The sequence below is a fragment of the Castor canadensis genome, chromosome 6, assembly GCF_047511655.1.
Source record: "Castor canadensis chromosome 6, mCasCan1.hap1v2, whole genome shotgun sequence".
NCBI classification, from domain to species: Eukaryota; Metazoa; Chordata; class Mammalia; order Rodentia; family Castoridae; genus Castor; species Castor canadensis.
The window spans coordinates 170912851-170922337 of NC_133391.1; the positions used below are offsets into that span (position 1 = coordinate 170912851).

At 38.1% G+C, this 9487-nt stretch overlaps 1 pseudogene; it reads right to left on the reverse strand.

The window, feature by feature from the left end:
• Positions 1–6144: 6144 nt before the first annotated feature.
• On the reverse strand, positions 6145–7480 carry LOC109681142 (stress-induced-phosphoprotein 1-like; annotated as a pseudogene).
• Positions 7481–9487: the final 2007 nt, after the last annotated feature.

Consider the following 9487-nt stretch of genomic DNA (forward strand, 5'->3'; position numbering starts at 1 on the left):
TGTGTTTTTTGTAAATAACTTATATTTAGATTCTACCTTTTTAATCCAAACCTACAAGCTATGTTGTTTCAATAGGTGTATTTGTACCTTTAATGCTAGTAGGATTATCGACACAGTTGTCTTGGATCATCTACCATCTTACATTTTGTTTTTGGTTTGTCCCATCTGTTCTCATTCCATTTTTCTCACTTTATACCTTATTTTGAATCAAGTATTTTTATTATTCTATTTAAAAATCTTTCATGGTTTATTTGTTCTAAATCTGTGTGTATTTCAGAGCTTATCTCAGGGGTGACCATCTTGTGTAATTGATGTTATATTACTTTGTGCATAGGTTAACAATCTCATGACAGCATATTCCCACTTCTATGTCCTTAGTATTTGTGCTGTTTTTGTTACACATAGTTTTTTCTGAACCTGAAAAAATATTGCTAAAAGACTGAATTTATAAGAAACTGTGTGTTTACCCACACTGTTACAGTTTCTAGTGCTTTTCATTCTTTGGTGTACATCTTGATTTCCCATGAGTGTCATCTTCCTTCTTTTTTTTTCAGTTCTGGGGTTTGAACTCTGGGCCTTGCATTTTCCTGGCAGATGCTCTACCACTTGAACCATAACCCCAGACCTTGTTGGCTTGAGTTATTCTTTGGAGAGGGTCTTGCAAATTTTTCCTGTGTCTGGCCTTCGATCGCAATCCTCCTGCCCATGCCACCTCTCCCAGCTTTAGTTTAAGATGAAGTCTCACTAACTTTTTGCCCAGGCTGGTCTTGAACCATGATCCTCCTGATCTCTGCCTCCCAAGTACGTGGGATTACAGACATGAGCCACCACACCCATCCCATCATCTTCCTTCATACTGGAGAAGTTTGCCTAGTATTTTTGGAAATGCAAGTCTGCTGCTGCCGAACTCTTTTAGAAAAGAGTTTGTTCTGAGATACCTTTATTCACCTACATTTTAGAAAGATATTTTCAGTTGACTTCTTTTTCTACCTAGTACTTTAAAATATTCCACTGTCTTCTGGGTTTGACTCTTACTCTCAGCTTTGTGTTTCTGTGTATCATGTGCCTTTTTACTCTCACTGGTTTTAAGATTTGATTCTTATTTCTGGCTTTATGCAGTGGGATGAAAAATGCTTTGGCATAATTTCCTTTATGAGTCTGTGACTGTGCTCTATGGAGCTCCTTGAATCTATGAGCTTATACTTTACATAAATTTGGAAATTTTTCAGCTTTTATTTCTGCACACACATGCACACGCACGCATACATTTGTAGTCCTTGGGTTTGAAATTCAGGCTTTGTGCTTGTTAGTCAAGCAGTTTATCACTGGAATTGTGCTTTCTGTTCTTTTTTACTTTTTAGGTTATTTTCCAGATAGAATCTCACATTTTCAACTAGGCTAGCCTTGAACCACAATCCTCCTAATTGTATCTCTTACTTAGCTCGTACCAAAGATATATGCCACCAAACATGGCATGTTTTGTTGAGATGGAGTCTCACTAGTATTTTTGCCTGGACTAGTTGAACCATGATCCTCGTGATCTCTGCCTCCTGAGTAACTGGGATGAGAGGCACAAGCTGCCATGCTTGACTCCTTCAGGTGTTTTTACCTGAGCCTCTTACCCTCCTCTTTTCTACTGGTAGGTGATACCAATAGATACATATTAGGCTGCTTTGAACTTGGCCTCCATGACTTTAATACTCTGTGTAGTATTTTTCAGTCTTTGTATCCCATTCATTTCATTTTAGACAATTACTATCATTATTGTCAAGCTTACTGATTTTTTCCTACCATGGTTGCTCATATTTTTCATTCAGACACAGTAAATTTTGTCTAGATGTTTTATGTGTGCATGTTTAGTATTTTATATATCTATACAGCATACAGAATAAGGTTGCAACAATGTTTTAAATGGCATTGTCTTATCTAATTCTATGACATGCTCCATTTCTGAGTCAGTTTCCATTATTCTCTTTTTTTACATGACATTGTCTCCTATTTCTTTGAATTCCTGGAATTTTTGTTTGTTTGCTTGTTTTTGAAACAGGGTGTCTTAACTGCCTGACTTGGATTTTATTAGATGATAAAACTGGTATTTGTTATCTTTTAGAATAGTGGATTTTCTAAAAGATAAAATCTTGACATTTGTTGTGTGGTGCAATTAAGTTACTTAGAAAGATTCTGATCCTTTATGGTCTTGCTTTTAATCTTGAGATGAGGTCAAAACAATCTTTAGTGTGGGTAGAGCTAACTTGTCTCACTGCTGAGGCAAATCCCTCTACTTGGTGACTTCTCTGCCATCATTCTGGTTGGTAGGAAAAGGAAAATTTATTGCTCTGTGTGAGTACTGAATATAATTTCTTCTAGTCTTTGTAGATGACTTTCCCTAGTTTGGGGTATCTTCCTTCTGTACATGTGCTAGTTGGTATTCAGGTGAAGACTTGAGGGAGACCATCTTCATATGTCCAGAACTCCTTTTCTGTTCCTAGAGTGACACCCCACTCTAGGAATTCTACCCATATTGACATCTCTCACCTACTAACTCTTACTCATCAATTCAGAAAATCCACCAGATTCTTCATTGGTTCTGCTTTTCTGAAGCACAGTCTGCCTCCTCTCCTCAGGCAGGAAGCTGATTTAATCTAGGGCTCATCTCATTTACTTATCTTCTTCCTGGACTCATTGGACCATGTTGACCAATGCCCAATTTCACATGTGTATGTGGTGTTATTGGTTGTGTTTTGATATGTGTCCACAGCCATGCAGCTCTTGTCACATGAAAAATAATAAACATATCTTGACAATTGTTTCTTCTATTTTTCTCAGAACTTTTGTTTTTCTGGAAAAAGGCAATCTAGTCCTTTATCCTACAGTGACCATGAGTTAATATTGCCTTTTCAAAATGCATAAAATTTTGGTGTATTGATAGTCAGCGACTTGAATTCTCTTCTTTATTTATAAGGGAGGAAGAAGAACTATTCACCTAAGTGAACAAAGGTCAACTCCCCATGAAAAGGAGCAAACATTCATGACCATGACAAACTTTGTGCTCTGGCACACTTTGTCACCCAAATGGATAATAGATGGCATCTTGGAATCAATGAATCAGGATGTTGATTTCCTTTATGCTTGCTACTAATTGGGTAGGTTTGCTGATGTCTAAGAGCTCATGGAAAACGATAAAAATTCAAGAAATCTGCTGAGGACTACTTCTTCCTCTCTAGCACATTGCTTCATCAATATGTGTTGCTGTGAGATTACTTGTTGAAGAGTTTTCTCTCTATCATTATCTTTGAATTTAAAAAGTCATTTAATATATGATATCCTGTGATTATAGCTTCTGGGAATTGTATGTAAGTTTTATTTTACTGTTTTATAATCTTTGAAACTCATTTTCTTCATCTATAGAATGGGAATAGATGCACATATTGAGCTGCTGATATGATCAAATTTGATGTGGATATAAACATGTATTGTTAAACTGGACCAGAGTAAGTCATTCAATAACGTATTTAATGATATTTTAGGCAAATTGTGGGTTCTCTTTTATGTTTGTTCTTGCCTTTCAATAGCACTTCCATAATGAACTTAGATAAATTTTAAACATTGTAATGAGGGCAATTTCATGATGCCTATCTAACCTACAGTGCACAAAATGATGCATAAGTTACAACTATAGTACACAAAACTATATTCATAACACAATCACCAGTTGATATTTTCAGTGGGTATGAAGCAGATATTATGAAAAACTGAAAAAACAATGTCAGTCTTGTCAGTAGAACTGCCAGAACTAACTTTGTGGTTCTGACGTCAAACTTTCTTAAACTCCTTTGGAACTGAGTTACTGATTGACATCAAGTGCTCCTTTTCTTTTGAAGTTGCCCATCTCAGAGAAGGTTTAAACATTATTAAGTTTTTATAATTTCTGGCTTGCTTTTTATTACAACTTATTCTGATTGGAGGACTCAGTATCATGTTTCATGGCTAGAAAATACAGTTTTATATACTATGGCAAATATTTGACTCTAAATGTCTTATTCAAACACATCAAATACAATTATTTTCCTGCTGAGTATTTCATTTACTTAAGAGTTGAACTCTACTGAAACTAAAGAACTGAAAACATATGTGCGTATATTGGCTCACTTTTGTCCTTACTAATATGAGGTCAAAATGGGAAATTATTTATCAGGACTCTTTTTAGAAGATACATTAAAGATAATTACAACTGCCACATTTCAGGCACACATTCACTTGTTCCTGTGTGGATGCATTTGCTTGTCCAATCTTTTACTTAGCAAGTATATATTAACCACCTAATCTCTATGGTACTCCATAGAGTACAGAAGATACCAGTGGCCACCTGCCAGGGGCATTCTAAGTGTCCTCCTCAGAGAGGTCAAGTTTTACTTCCCCTTGTATGTAATGGTGTTGTGGGACTCAGAAATGACACCCAGGTTACTTAGGCTTGCTTCCTGTTGGCTCATTTCAATTTTCTATCTGAAAGAAAAATGTTCTTAGTGGTTATTTTATGTTACAGAATGTACTTGTTTTAAACAAAGTTGGATTATAACTACGACAGTCATTCATTAAAAAATTGCATGCCCACTGTGAGCAGGGCATGAGATGAAGTCATAGAAATGGAAAGAGCTAGGTCTCATTTCTGCTCACAAGAGAATTACCCCATAGGGAGAAGAAAGACAAGCAGTGAAACAATACAAAGGCCCAGGCTTCTGGTCACCAAGAGGTGAGAACTTCTTCCTGGGAATGTGTGAAGAGAGGTAAAGAAAATTCCCACATCCAGCAAGTACCCAGAGTCAGAAAGGGGGAGGTAGCTGGGGAGTCCCTCAGAGAAAGCAACTGCACACACATGGTCTGGAGTAGTCGTGTGTTTCCAAAAAGTTTTTGGAGGACACAGGCTTTTTGGACATATATACATCCAGTGAGCAGGAAACCTGAAATGTGGAAGACTTGGATTATGTCAGAAATAAATTTTCAAAAGCACAGTAAATCAGTGTATCAAGCAAACATCTGAACTCCTATGTTCTCTGCAGCACTCTTCACAATAGCCAATATATGGAATTAGCCTAATGCATAGAAAAGAAATTATAATTATAGATATAGTTATATTATATTATATCATATATTATATATTTATCATATCATATCATATCATATTACATTATATTATATATTATCCAGCCTTGACATTTGGCACAACATAAGTGAATCTATATGATATTATATTAAATGAAATTAGCCAGGCACAAATAAATACTGATTGATCTCACATGTGGGATCTAAGAAAGTCAAATTCATAGAAACAGAAAGTAGAATGGTGGTTACAAGGGGTGAAAGAGGCAAAGGGGAGTAGGGAAAAGGGAGAGATGCTAGTCAAATGTTACAAAGTCTCAGTTATGGATAGTGAGTAAATTCTAGAGACCTAATGTGTGAAGACCTGCCTGGGAAGTACAGTTAGTCACACTGTGTGGGATACTTGAAATTTGAGTGAATTTCTTTCTTTCCATTTTTTCAACATATAACAATGCCTAAGTGGCTCATTGTTTGGATAAGAAGACATGGTGTAACAATGTGAAGACAGCTAGAACCCCAGTTTGGGAAGAACACCCTCTCCTCCTCATATGTGCCTACTTTCCCAAATGAAAAAATAATGAACTATGGGAGAGCAGCCATGGCAGTGACTGAGGAACACAGGAAAGAGATAAGAACTCAAGGGAAGAGTCCAGACACCATACATGTGGCCAGTGCACAGTGTAGGCATGAATAAATTTTAAAGTTACATTGTTCTTTCTCCTCATCTCCCTCTGATCCATGGTGTCTGCCATGGTCCCAGCACTCTTTCCATATGAGGGAGAAGGGAAGAGATGAGCAAGGTATTACTGAATTGAGATCAGACCCATATCCATCGACTTCTGGGTCTTCTATATCATTACAGAATTCCTTAAGTCTTTGTTGAATGGAGGAGTTCCTTCCAGATCTGCTCCAGGTTGAGCCTCATGGCCAGGTCTGGTGCACCTCAGGGTCAGCCATGTCCCCTCATTTCACAACATCAGGGCTGAACTGAACCATCATCATACAGTGGTGTTCGCCATCTGTTACCTTCTTCAGCTGGAGTCCAGGTCAAGTGCCTTCTGGTCCACACCTAATTGTGCAGTCCTTCATGGTTTCCTGTGTGTAGTCATAAATGAAGGTTGGCATCAGGTGATTACATCGCTCACAGTCCCTGAGCACCAGTTGAAATTCCAGGACTTTGATGTTGCAGGCAGCCTCATTGCTGCTCACTCTGGCTTCTCTTGTGTTCTGTTTAATGAAGTCATGGCCTAGGGATAGTCCCCTTTCTGAAAGCACTAGTGGCTCTTGTTCTTTTGCTCCAAAGCCAGTTTGTAAGCCAATTCCTCTTACTGCTTTAGGATTTTCTCTGCTTGTTGCCATTTATTGATCATAACTGGGATTCAGTGCTCTGCCAGAGATATAGAAATGGATGGCACACTAGCACTTTTTCTTCCTTGAAGTAGGAATTGCTAATTTGAGCATAAGTTTTTGCAATCTGTTGATAGTCTTTTCAGTTCTCTCTTCCCACATGTATGGCCTTTTCACAAAGTTCCCAGGATTTATTGTGGCCATCCTTTTCAAAATATGCTGTTACTTGATCGACAATTTGAGTCATGTTGGTGGGGCCTGCTTCCTTGGCTCTGTCATAATGCTTCAGAGCTTTGTCAAAGTCTTTCTTCTTGTAGACATTATTCCTCGATTTTTCATTCAGTACCTGCTTTTTATTATCTAGGAGATCTTCCATTGGCTCTGACTTGATCTTCTTTTTGGAGGAAGAGGTGGGATGTTTCAGGCTCTTTCTCACCACCTGTAGTGCCCAGGTCAATCCCTAGGAAGACAATGAAAGTGGTCCTGACCTGGAGATCTCACAATTTTCTGCCCAGGTTGGATAGGTTCTTTCTATAGTTGCTCTTTCAGTTAGCGATAGGATCATGGAGCATTGTCCTTGTCCAAGGACCCCTCTGAAACTTCTAGTATGCATCAGGCATGTTGAAAGGACTCATGAATTTCCTCTCTGACAAGTGGGTCTCCATATTCTGTAAGCTTTCTCTGGATGAGAATTGTTTGCTTCATGCTTTAACTGCTCCTCACAGGTTCATGTGTCTTCTTCAAATTGGTTTATCTGTTTTTCCCCAGTAGCCCTTGCCCTTGCCCCATTCAGAACCTAGGTCAGCTCCTTTGTAACCATCCTTATAGCTTTCCAGTAGTCTCCTTTTGTGGCATAGGCTGCAGAGCGATTGCAGTAGAACTCATGGTCCTGGAAATCTAATCAAATTTCTTCAGAGCAGCACTATAACAGATGGTCAGCATTACCAGCTCTCAGGGCCTTACTGTCCTCTTTTAGCTCATTCTCCCTGCTCCATCCCTTGGCCCAGAACTCTGTTGCATCCAATCTGTCTTCCATGCATTCCCAATTGCATGTGCTACCTTTTGGAATGTAATACTAGAAGCCCAAAGATTCAATCGTAAGTGCTCATACCACACACATACACACACACACACACAAGCACATGCACACACACACGTTACCAAGGCATGGAAATGGACATGTTAGTGAGTGTCACTGTAGTAATCAGTTCACTACATAACATACACGTGTGTATGTGTGTATGTTATGTTGCATTCCTTAAATATATTCAACCTCAAGTAAGAATTTAAAAAAGAAAAAAATTAGGGCAGTAGATATGAAGACAAAGTCTCAAAGAATAAGCCTCAGAAAGCAAAAGGGAAATAATGACACAGAGAAAGAAGAGACATATGGAAATTCACAGGGGAGGAAGAAGGAACATTTTGATTTTCCATCTATTTGTGATTCCCCATCCCATCATGTCTGCCCTATGAGGACAGTAAGACAGTGCCTCAGGCTGTCCACAACTCAGTGAAGCAACTGGAGGACTCTAGTGCCCACTCCAGTCCATTCTTGGTGAATCATGCTTCTGTGGATTTCCCATGACTCAACACTTATCCCCATACAAGAGTCTTTCTTCTCCATTTCTCTCACATTGGGACAGAATAACTAAAGCCTGAAGCTGTGAGTTGTAAGGGTGACTTCTTTGGTGGTGGTGGTGTCAGAAGATACCAGAGGAAAACAAACAAGAGGAAAAAGGTCTCTGCCATCTGAGGGATGTTTCTGGTGCCAAAGTTTGAGGGGGTGGTTTGTAAAACATAAGGCAATTCATCTTTTTCATATCACTTTGCTTTGTTGAGTCTGAGTTACAGCTCAGCAAATTCTATGTGAAGCTCAGGAAAGAGTTCTGTGCCATGAAGAAGGCATGGTGCCTTCGATCTTCCGTGCAACTGAACTTCAAGCCCATCATGAATCCACAGGGTCTGGAGATGGAGAATGAGGCATTGTATGTCTTCATCAGCCTCCTGGGAAGAGGAGAGTCCTACATTTCTATTGGAGGCAGAGTCTCTTTGCCCTCACCAGCTCAGAGCACAGCAGTAAGAGATGAAAACTCCATTGTTAACCCATGGACTGAACTTCTGTGCTGTACTCAGTTTGTAGGCTTGTGTTTGACCATGCATATCCCATTTAAGAAAGAAAATCTAAAGATTTCAACCCAAGAGTTTCTCTCATTCCTTCCAACTTGTTGTTTTAAGTATATTTCCATGCTTAAAAAAGGAAAGAGGAAAAAATCCATTAATCAATATTATATGTGGACAATAATCCTTTTTATATTTAAATTCATTGGACCCGAAAGATTGATACATATATTGATAAATTTGGGAAAATAATAAAATTTTGTGGACAAAAATTGTTTTAATTTTCAACAAACTTGCCTCATAAGCGCACATAGAAGGAAAAATTTGATAATCAACTGTAGGATAACAGTATTTTTTTGGTTGAGATATACGTTGTTGGGGGAGGCAGCAATATGTTTATCATTAGAGAGTAATTTAGAAATGGACAGTTAAGTGATTAAAAACTGAAATTTATCTTAAATACTTTGTGCATTTTACTTAAAAATTATGTTTGTACTTCATTTTATGAATATATCTTCCAAAAATAATGTATAACTCTGTTCATTTTTTACAAACAATAATAAAAGTGGCAATTGTAGGAATTGCTACTGAAGATTAGGTGCTGTGCTAGGTTTTATAATTATTCCCCTTCATCTTCATACACAACCTGAGAATTCAGTAGCATATCATCTCCATTTTTCAGCTGAGAAAAATTTGGTTCAGTTTTTAGATATCTTAACCAAGGTGCATAATTAATGAAACACAAAATCAGTTACTCTGGTCTAAATGTTAGGGCATATCCAAAATTTATGTATTGAAAACTAAGTAACAATATGACCTTATTGGGAGGTGGACCCTGTGGGAGGTGAATAGGTCACAAGAGTGGGGCCTCTTGAATAGAAGTAGTACCCTTATAAAAGAGACTGTGAGAACTGTCTTGCTCCTT